The following is a 10,974-nucleotide window of genomic DNA, read 5'->3' on the forward strand; positions in this document are numbered from 1 at the left end:
TGTGTCAGGGACTGCGCCTGATTTGTGTTCTTTCAGGATTGCACCCATAACACTCTCAAAAGAGCTCCAGCACTAAGGCTGTGTCAGGGACTGCGCCTGATTTGTGTTCTTTCAGGTCAGCATCCATAACACTCTTAAAAGAGCTCCAGCACAAAGGCTGTGTCAGGGACTGCGCCTTATTTGTGTTCTTTCAACACATCTTTCAGGTTTGCACCCATAACACTCTCAAAAGAGCTCCAGCACTAAGGCTGTGTCAGGGACTGCGCCTGATTTGTGTTCTTTCAGGATTGCACCCATAACACTCTCAAAAGAGCTCCAGCACTAAGGCTGTGTCAGGGACTGCGCCTGATTTGTGTTCTTTCAACACATCTTTCAGGTTTGCACCCATAACACTCTCAAAAGAGCTCCAGCACTAAGGCTGTCAGGACTATGCCTGATATGTGTTAAAAAACACATCTTTCGGGACAGCGCCCATTATATACATAAAAGAGCACCAGCACTAAGGCTGTCATGACTATGCCTGAAATGTGTTAAAAAAACACATCTTTCGGGACAGCGCCCATTATATACATAAAAGAGCACCAGCACTAAGGCTGTCAGGACTACGCCTGATATGTGTTAAAAAAACATATTTATTATTTATTATGTATTATTTATTATGTAGTATGTAGTATGTAGTATGTAGTATGTAGTATGTAGTATGTATTATGTATTATGTATTATGTATTATGTATTATGTATTATGTAGTATGTATTATTTATTATTTATTATTTATTATTTATTATTTATTATTTATTATTTATTGTTTATTATTTATTATTTATTATTTATTATTTATTATTTATTATTTATTATTTATTATTTATTATTTATTATTTATTATTTATTATTGACTGTGTCAGGGACTGTATGTATTATGTATTATGTATTATGTATTATGTATTATGTATTATGTATTATGTATTATGTATTATGTATTATGTATTATGTATTATGTATTATGTATTTCTTATTATTTATTATTTATTATGTATTATGTATTATGTATTATGTATTATGTATTATGTATTATGTATTATGTATTATGTATTATGTATTATGTATTATGTATTATGTATTATGTATTATGTATTATGTATTATGTATTATGTATTATTTATTATGTATTATGTATTATTTATTATGTATTATTTATTATGTATTATGTATTATGTATTATTTATTATGTATTATGTATTATTTATTATTTATTATTTATTATTTATTATTTATTATTTATTATTTATTATTTATTATTTATTATTTATTATTTATTATTTATTATTTATTATTTATTATTTATTATTTATTATTTATTATTTATTATTTATTATTTATTATTTATTATTTATTATTTATTATTTATTATTTATTATTTATTATTTATTATTTATTATTTATTATTTATTATTTATTATTTATTATTTATTATTTATTATTTATTATTTATTATTTATTATTTATTATTTATTATTTATTATTTATTATTTATTATTTATTATTTATTATTTATTATTTATTATTTATTATTTATTATTTATTATTTATTATTTATTATTTATTATTTATTATTTATTATTTATTATTTATTATTTACTGTGTCAGGGACTGCGCCTGATTTGTATTCTTTCAGGTCAGCATCCATAACACTCTTAAAAGAGCTCCAGCACTAAGGCTGTGTCAGGGACTGCGCGTGATTTGTGTTCTTTCAGGTTTGCACCCATAACACTCTTAAAAGAGCTCCAGCACTAAGGCTGTGTCAGGGACTGCGCCTGATTTGTGTTCTTTCGACACATCTTTCAGGTTTGCACCCATAACACTCTCCAAAGAGCTCCAGCACTAAGGCTGTGTCAGGGACTGCGCCTGATTTGTGTTCTTTCAGGTCAGCATCCATAACACTCATAAAAGAGCTCCAGCACTAAGGCTGTGTCAGGGACTGCGCCTGATTTGTGTTCTTTCAACACATCTTTCAGGTTTGCACCCATAACACTCTCAAAAGAGCTCCAGCACTAAGGCTGTGTCAGGGACTGCGCCTGATTTGTGTTCTTTCAGGTCAGCATCCATAACACTCTTAAAAGAGCTCCAGCACTAAGGCTGTGTCAGGGACTGCGCCTGATTTGTGTTCTTTCAGGTTTGCACCCATAACACTCTCAAAAGAGCTCCAGCACTAAGGCTGTGTCAGGGACTGCGCCTGATTTGTGTTCTTTCAGGTCAGCACCCATAACACTCTCAAAAGAGCTCCAGCACTAAGGCTGTGTCAGGGACTGCGCCTGATTGGTGTTCTTTCAGGTCAGAATCCATAACACACTTAAAAGAGCTCCAGCACTAAGGCTGTGTCAGGGACTGCGCCAGATTTGTGTTCTTTCAACACATCTTTCAGGTTTGCACCCATAACACTCTCAAAAGAGCTCCAGCACTAAGGCTGTGTCAGGGACTGCGCCTGATTTGTGTTCTTTCAGGTCAGCATCCATAACACTCTTAAAAGAGCTCCAGCACAAAGGCTGTGTCAGGGACTGCGCCTTATTTGTGTTCTTTCAACACATCTTTCAGGTTTGCACCCATAACACTCTCAAAAGAGCTCCAGCACTAAGGCTGTGTCAGGGACTGCGCCTGATTTGTGTTCTTTCAGGATTGCACCCATAACACTCTCAAAAGAGCTCCAGCACTAAGGCTGTGTCAGGGACTGCGCCTGATTTGTGTTCTTTCAACACATCTTTCAGGTTTGCACCCATAACACTCTCATAAGAGCTCCAGCACTAAGGCTGTGTCAGGGACTGCGCCTGATTTGTGTTCTTTCAGGATTGCACCCATAACACTCTCAAAAGAGCTCCAGCACTAAGGCTGTGTCAGGGACTGCGCCTGATTTGTGTTCTTTCAACACATCTTTCAGGTTTGCACCCATAACACTCTCAAAAGAGCTCCAGCACTAAGGCTGTGTCAGGGACTGCGCCTGATTTGTGTTCTTTCAGGATTGCACCCATAACACTCTCAAAAGAGCTCCAGCACTAAGGCTGTGTCAGGGACTGCGCCTGATTTGTGTTCTTTCAGGTCAGCATCCATAACACTCTTAAAAGAGCTCCAGCACAAAGGCTGTGTCAGGGACTGCGCCTTATTTGTGTTCTTTCAACACATCTTTCAGGTTTGCACCCATAACACTCTCAAAAGAGCTCCAGCACTAAGGCTGTGTCAGGGACTGCGCCTGATTTGTGTTCTTTCAGGATTGCACCCATAACACTCTCAAAAGAGCTCCAGCACTAAGGCTGTGTCAGGGACTGCGCCTGATTTGTGTTCTTTCAACACATCTTTCAGGTTTGCACCCATAACACTCTCAAAAGAGCTCCAGCACTAAGGCTGTCAGGACTATGCCTGATATGTGTTAAAAAACACATCTTTCGGGACAGCGCCCATTATATACATAAAAGAGCACCAGCACTAAGGCTGTCATGACTATGCCTGAAATGTGTTAAAAAAACACATCTTTCGGGACAGCGCCCATTATATACATAAAAGAGCACCAGCACTAAGGCTGTCAGGACTACGCCTGATATGTGTTAAAAAAACATATTTATTATTTATTATGTATTATTTATTATGTAGTATGTATTATGTAGTATGTAGTATGTAGTATGTAGTATGTAGTATGTATTATGTATTATGTATTATGTATTATGTATTATGTATTATGTATTATGTATTATGTATTATGTATTATGTATTATGTATTATGTATTATGTATTATGTATTATGTATTATGTATTATGTATTATGTATTATGTATTATGTATTATGTAGTATGTATTATGTTGGGTTATAAGTGTGCAGCGGTAGTCGCGTGCAGCAGTCCAGTTTATTAATTAATTGACAATATAAAAACATAACAAGACCATAGCAACGCCAACTTTAAATAACGAACTATGACGATATAATATGTATGCAAATTACCAAAGAGTTTCCTCTAATACACCCCCTTGATTTGCATACACATTTAACAACAAATATGTACTAAATAGTCATTACAAAAATATACAGACATGCAATCTTAATCTACACCTAACATTGAGATGCAGCGGTAATGTTTCTGTCTTTGTAAAGCTTTTGTTAGCACATCCGCCGCCATCTCCTCGGTAGACACATACGATAATTGTATGTCAGTATTCTCCCTTAAAACACTTCTTATAAAATAATATTGAATATCGAAATGTTTAGTTCGGGCGTGGAAGACTGGATCCTCCGATAGAAATAAGGCACCTTGATTATCGCAGTACAACACTATGTTCCCGAAATCGCGCAACCCTATCTCTTTCATAAGACTATTCAGGTAAACTGCCTCTTTTATCGCCAAATTTAAACTAATATATTCGGCTTCGCACGTTGAAGTTGCTACGCATTTCTGTTTCTGGGATTTCCATGAAATCGCAGCCCCTCCTAACAAAAAAGCATACCCGGAGTATGACTTCCTATCTATAGGACAATTTGCCCAGTCAGCATCCGAATAACCAATTAAGCTCTTACCTGTTTTTCGATAAATCAGTCCATAATCGGCTGTCCTCTTAAGATAACGAAGTAATCTTTTCACCGCATTCCACTGTATCTGTCCAGGATTATCACAAAACGCTGCTAATCTTGTCACGGCGTGTGTGATATCCGGACGAGTTCCTGCTGAAAGATAAATCAAGCTTCCGATTAATTCTCTATATGGACATTCCTTCTCCAGCGGAATTTGTGAACCATTGGGTCTAAAATTCACCTCCATCGGCGTGGTCACTGTTTCTTTACAATTCTCCATGCCGAATTTTATCATCAAATCATTAATATATTTTTGTTGTGACAGTTTCGTGGCATACTCATTTTTGACAATGTCAATGCCTAAAATATATTTCGCCAGTCCATAGTCTTTTAAATCAAACTCTTTGGAAAGTTCATCTTTGAAAGATTGTATGAGACCTTTATTGCGTGAAACTATCAGTAAATCATCAACATAAACCGCTAAGTATATAGACGTATCAATGGAGTTACCGTCCAAATAGTAGAGACACGGTTCCTTCAAAGACTGTTTAAAATGCATTGACTTCAATTTATTGTCAAGTCTTTTGTTCCATTGACGTCCAGCTTGTTTCAGGCCATACAGTGATTTCTTCAATCGACATACATCTCCACCTGTCTTCAGATCATTTAACATCTTACGAGCCTGCTCTTTTAAGCTTTCGTCTCTTTCTTCTTTAATAATTCTACCTAAGCACTCTGTCAACAATTCTGGAACCTCCATATAAATTTCCTCGTCAAGATATCCATTCAGATATGCAGTATTGATATCCAACTGGTGTATCTCCATGTCTAATTCAACCGCGAGCGCTGTAAGCAGTCTTATCGTGTCTAGTCGGACGACAGGTGAAAAAGTGTTTCGGTAATCGATGCCATATCGTTGACTGTAGCCCTTGGCTACCAACCGTGCTTTCTTCTTCTCGGTTTTGTCAACGTTAAGCTTCGTTGTCAATACATATCGGCATCCTACCGCTTTTCGATTTCTCGGCTTTTGAACAATTTCCCATGTTTGATTTTTTACAAGACTTTTGACCTCAGACAATATTGCTTCCTCCCATAGAGCACGTTCAGCGCTACTTAGGGCATCCCCTAAGGAAGTTTCCACAGTCAACGCAACATCCTCAGGTAAAGTTTCTTCTGCACGGCCATTATTATCATTGGGTATCATTTTATAGACCTTCTTAGGTCGGCCAACTTGGCCTTTCTGAAGTTTTGGTCTTCCGGGACCTCTCTTATACGTTACCTCTGTATCAGCTTGCGCTATTTCACTATCTTCCTCATGACATAGAGAAGGTGAACCAAGGGGTGAATCAGTCGTCTCCACGATCATTTCTCGAGTTCCTGAATAAGATGTACTTGGTATTACGTCCACCTCTACATATTTCGGCTTCGGTGTATCAACATCAGCAGAAAATTGATCTAGCTGAAAAGGATCATGAGTAATTGCCGATTTCCTGTCATCATTAGTATCGAGCCTCGTCTTGCAGAATTTCACATCCCTAGCTATAATGGTTTTATGGTCTACTGGTATCCATACCTTATATCCCTTTTGGTTCATTGGATATCCAATAAATATTCCATTGACACTTCTGGCAGCAAATTTGTCCTTGGTTGGACTCTTGTCTAGAACATAAACTTCAGCTCCAAACTTCTGAAGATACTCAATCTTCACTGGAGAGCCAAACCACTTCTCGTACGGAATTGTACCACCCAAACTACTCGTGGGACAACGATTCCTAATATGACATGCCACCAATACAGCATCTCCCCAAAAACCTGCTGAGAGATTAGATGAAAGTAACATACACCTAGCCATTTCAACTAATGTCCTGTTCATTCGTTCTGCTACGCCATTCTGCTGTGGGGTTTGAGGTATAGTCAGTCTTCTTATTATCCCCTCTTGTTTCAGGAATTGATCAAACTTATTATTACAGTATTCTCCACCGTTATCAGTTTGTAAATACTTTATTCTCTTAGCGGTAAGGTTCTCAACATAGCTCTTGTATTCTTTGAAACATTCCAGAACACCACTCTTACTCTTCAGTAAGTAAACTTCGCACCATCTAGTACAATCGTCAATAAACGTGACAAAATATTTTGCACCACCGACAGTTTCATTTCGAATTGGCCCAACTACATCGGAATGGATGATGGACAGTTTTTCGTCACATGGTCCACTCGACTTGGAAAATGGGAAAGAAGTCATCTTACCCTGCACACAATACTTACAGTCGTATAAAATATTTATATTTGACATATCAACTTTAATGCCCACATGACCTAATACTTTTATTAAATCCTTCACATTTAAGTGACCTAAACGTTCGTGCCAGGATAGTAAATCGTTCTTAGTTTCGGAAATCGCAGAAACAGAAGCATGGCCCTCCCGCATATAATAAAGGTTGTTTTTTCGATCTGCTATGAACTTAATATTCCCTTCAGAATCGGTTACATAAGCTGAATCTTTCTTAAAAGTTACATTAAAACCTTTGCTTGTAATTTTAGATACGGAAATTAAGTTGCATCGCAAATCGGGAACATATAAAGTGTCTGATAGTTTTATCGGAACCTCCCCATTCAAACTCACAGTTCCTTTACCTTTTGCAAATGTACTCACATTGGTGGCCAAACTTAACTTACTACTGCAATTTGTCAAGGTGTCAAATTTTCCTTTCGATCTACAAAGGTGCGATGTACACCCACTATCTATGAGCCAGTTTCCTCCACATCCCGAACCAATCACTCCGTTACACTCTGAAACAGATAGAACACATGAGTTAAAATTCTCACTAGCACCTAACTCACTAACACATTTTGAGTCCTGCCTTGTTCCTTTACACGGGCATTCCGAAGCTTTATGCCCAAATTTATGACATCTGTAACATTTAAATTTAAACGCTTGATCCGGTTTATAATTCTGCGGATTTTTAGATGTAGAACTCTTCGTGGTTTTTCTCCTAGCGAACATTGCTGACGACCCCCTCTCTGTCTCCTTCCTTTGCTGTCGCCTAGAGGCATCTTCTTCAAGAATTTTAACTTTCAAAGAATTCGGGTCTGGCAATGAATCTCTAGTCTCCATCGCACATCTAAAGTTCTCATAACTTGGGGGCAGACTATAGAGTAAAATAATAGATGCAAGATCATTATTTATATTTATGTCCATGTCTAGTAACTTTTCTTTGGCTTCAAAGAAGCTTAACAGATATTCACGCATGTCGTCCTCCTCACACATCTTGTGTAATATGAGCTGCTTTAACAGTGTCGCTTTCTTAGCGGGACCCGAAGACGCGAAGATGCTTTCTAATTTGAACCAACATTCTCGCGACGTACTCGTCCCCTTAATGTGTCGTAGCTCACCTGGACTAATTGAGAGAATAATCTCCGCTCTCGCCTTTGCATCCGCCGCTTCCCAAAGCAACGCCTCTGCTGGTTCAGCTGGCTTCTTAATGCTACCATCCACATAGCCCCACACATCGCTCTTAATCAATAGAGCATGGGCCTGGATTCGCCATGAGTCGTAATTATCACGGCTTAATAATTCTATCCGCACACTCGCCATCGTTACTAGGTTAAGCACTCTAGTTCCCCCTTTTTTTTTTTTATTAATTTACTGGACTATGACTGGGCCCATAACCTTTGTTGGGTTATAAGTGTGCAGCGGTAGTCGCGTGCAGCAGTCCAGTTTATTAATTAATTGACAATATAAAAACATAACAAGACCATAGCAACGCCAACTTTAAATAACGAACTATGACGATATAATATGTATGCAAATTACCAAAGAGTTTCCTCTAATATATTATTTATTATTTATTATTTATTATTTATTATTTATTATTTATTATTTATTATTTATTATTTATTATTTATTGTTTATTATTTATTATTTATTATTTATTATTTATTATTTATTATTTATTATTTATTATTTATTATTTATTATTTATTATTTATTATTTATTATTTATTATTTATTATTTATTATTTATTATTTATTATTTATTATTTATTATTTATTATTTATTATTTATTATTTATTATTTATTATTTATTATTTATTATTTATTATTTATTATTTATTATTTATTATTTATTATTTATTATTTATTATTTATTATTTATTATTTATTATTTATTATTTATTATTTATTATTTATTATTTATTATTTATTATTTATTATTTATTATTGACTGTGTCAGGGACTGTATGTATTATGTATTATGTATTATGTATTATGTATTATGTATTATGTATTATGTATTATGTATTATGTATTATGTATTATGTATTATGTATTTCTTATTATTTATTATTTATTATGTATTATGTATTATGTATTATGTATTATGTATTATGTATTATGTATTATGTATTATGTATTATGTATTATGTATTATGTATTATGTATTATGTATTATGTATTATGTATTATGTATTATTTATTATGTATTATGTATTATTTATTATGTATTATTTATTATGTATTATGTATTATTTATTATGTATTATTTATTATTTATTATTAATTATTAATTATTTATTATTTATTATTTATTATTTATTATTTATTATTTATTATTTATTATTTATTATTTATTATTTATTATTTATTATTTATTATTTATTATTTATTATTTATTATTTATTATTTATTATTTATTATTTATTATTTATTATTTATTATTTATTATTTATTATTTATTATTTATTATTTATTATTTATTATTTACTGTGTCAGGGACTGCGCCTGATTTGTATTCTTTCAGGTCAGCATCCATAACACTCTTAAAAGAGCTCCAGCACTAAGGCTGTGTCAGGGACTGCGCGTGATTTGTGTTCTTTCAGGTTTGCACCCATAACACTCTTAAAAGAGCTCCAGCACTAAGGCTGTGTCAGGGACTACGCCTGATTTGTGTTCTTTCGACACATCTTTCAGGTTTGCACCCATAACACTCTCCAAAGAGCTCCAGCACTAAGGCTGTGTCAGGGACTGCGCCTGATTTGTGTTCTTTCAGGTCAGCATCCATAACACTCTTAAAAGAGCTCCAGCACTAAGGCTGTGTCAGGGACTGCGCCTGATTTGTGTTCTTTCAGGTTTGCACCCATAACACTCTCAAAAGAGCTCCAGCACTAAGGCTGTGTCAGGGACTGCGCCTGATTTGTGTTCTTTCAGGTCAGCATCCATAACACTCTCAAAAGAGCTCCAGCGCTAAGGCTGTGTCAGGGACTGCGCCTGATTTGTGTTCTTTCAGGTCAGCATCCATAACACTCTCAAAAGAGCTCCAGCACTAAGGCTGTGTCAGGGACTGCGCCTGATTTGTGTTCTTTCAACACATCATTCAGGTTTGCACCCATAACACTCTCAAAAGAGCTCCAGCACTAAGGCTGTGTCAGGGACTGCGCCTGATTTGTGATCTTTCAACACATCTTTCAGGTTTGCACCCATAACACTCTCAAAAGAGCTCCAGCACTAAGGCTGTGTCAGGGACTGCGCCTGATTTGTGTTCTTTCAGGTCAGCATCCATAACACTCTCAAAAGAGCTCCAGCACTAAGGCTGTGTCAGGGACTGCGCCTGATTTGTGTTCTTTTAGGTCAGCATCCATAACACTCTCAAAAGAGCTCCAGCGCTAAGGCTGTGTCAGGGACTGCGCCTGATTTGTGTTCTTTCAGGTCAGCACCCATAACACTCTCAAAAGAGCTCCAGCACTAAGGCTGTGTCAGGGACTGCGCCTGATTTGTGTTCTTTCAACACATCTTTCAGGTTTTCACCCATAACACTCTCAAAAGAGCTCCAGCACTAAGGCTGTGTCATGGACTGCGCCTGATTTGTGTTCTTTCAGGATTGCACCCATAACACTCTCAAAAGAGCTCCAGCACTAAGGCTGTGTCAGGGACTGCGCCTGATTTGTGTTCTTTCAACACATCTTTCAGGTTTGCACCCATAACACTCTCAAAAGAGCTCCAGCACTAAGGCTGTCAGGACTATGCCTGATATGTGTTAAAAAACACATCTTTCGGGACAGCGCCCATTATATACATAAAAGAGCACCAGCACTAAGGCTGTCATGACTATGCCTGAAATGTGTTAAAAAAACACATCTTTCGGGACAGCGCCCATTATATACATAAAAGAGCACCAGCACTAAGGCTGTCAGGACTACGCCTGATATGTGTTAAAAAAACATATTTATTATTTATTATGTATTATTTATTATGTAGTATGTATTATGTAGTATGTAGTATGTAGTATGTAGTATGTAGTATGTATTATGTATTATGTATTATGTATTATGTATTATGTATTATGTATTATGTATTATGTATTATGTATTATGTATTATGTATTATGTATTATGTATTATGTATTATGTATTATGTATTATGTATTA

The 10,974-nt window shown here is 35.5% G+C and overlaps 1 long non-coding RNA gene across 1 annotated transcript; it reads right to left on the reverse strand.

The window, feature by feature from the left end:
- Positions 1-4,553: 4,553 nt before the first annotated feature.
- LOC125063670 lies at positions 4,554-5,588 on the reverse strand. The gene is made up of 2 exons (XR_007119551.1): positions 4,789-5,588; positions 4,554-4,700 (listed from the first exon to the last, which is right to left on the reverse strand). It is a non-coding gene; the product is annotated as an uncharacterized LOC125063670 (long non-coding RNA).
- Positions 5,589-10,974: the final 5,386 nt, after the last annotated feature.

Source organism: Pieris napi, chromosome 3 (genome assembly GCF_905475465.1).
Source record: "Pieris napi chromosome 3, ilPieNapi1.2, whole genome shotgun sequence".
Lineage (NCBI taxonomy): Eukaryota > Metazoa > Arthropoda > Insecta > Lepidoptera > Pieridae > Pieris > Pieris napi.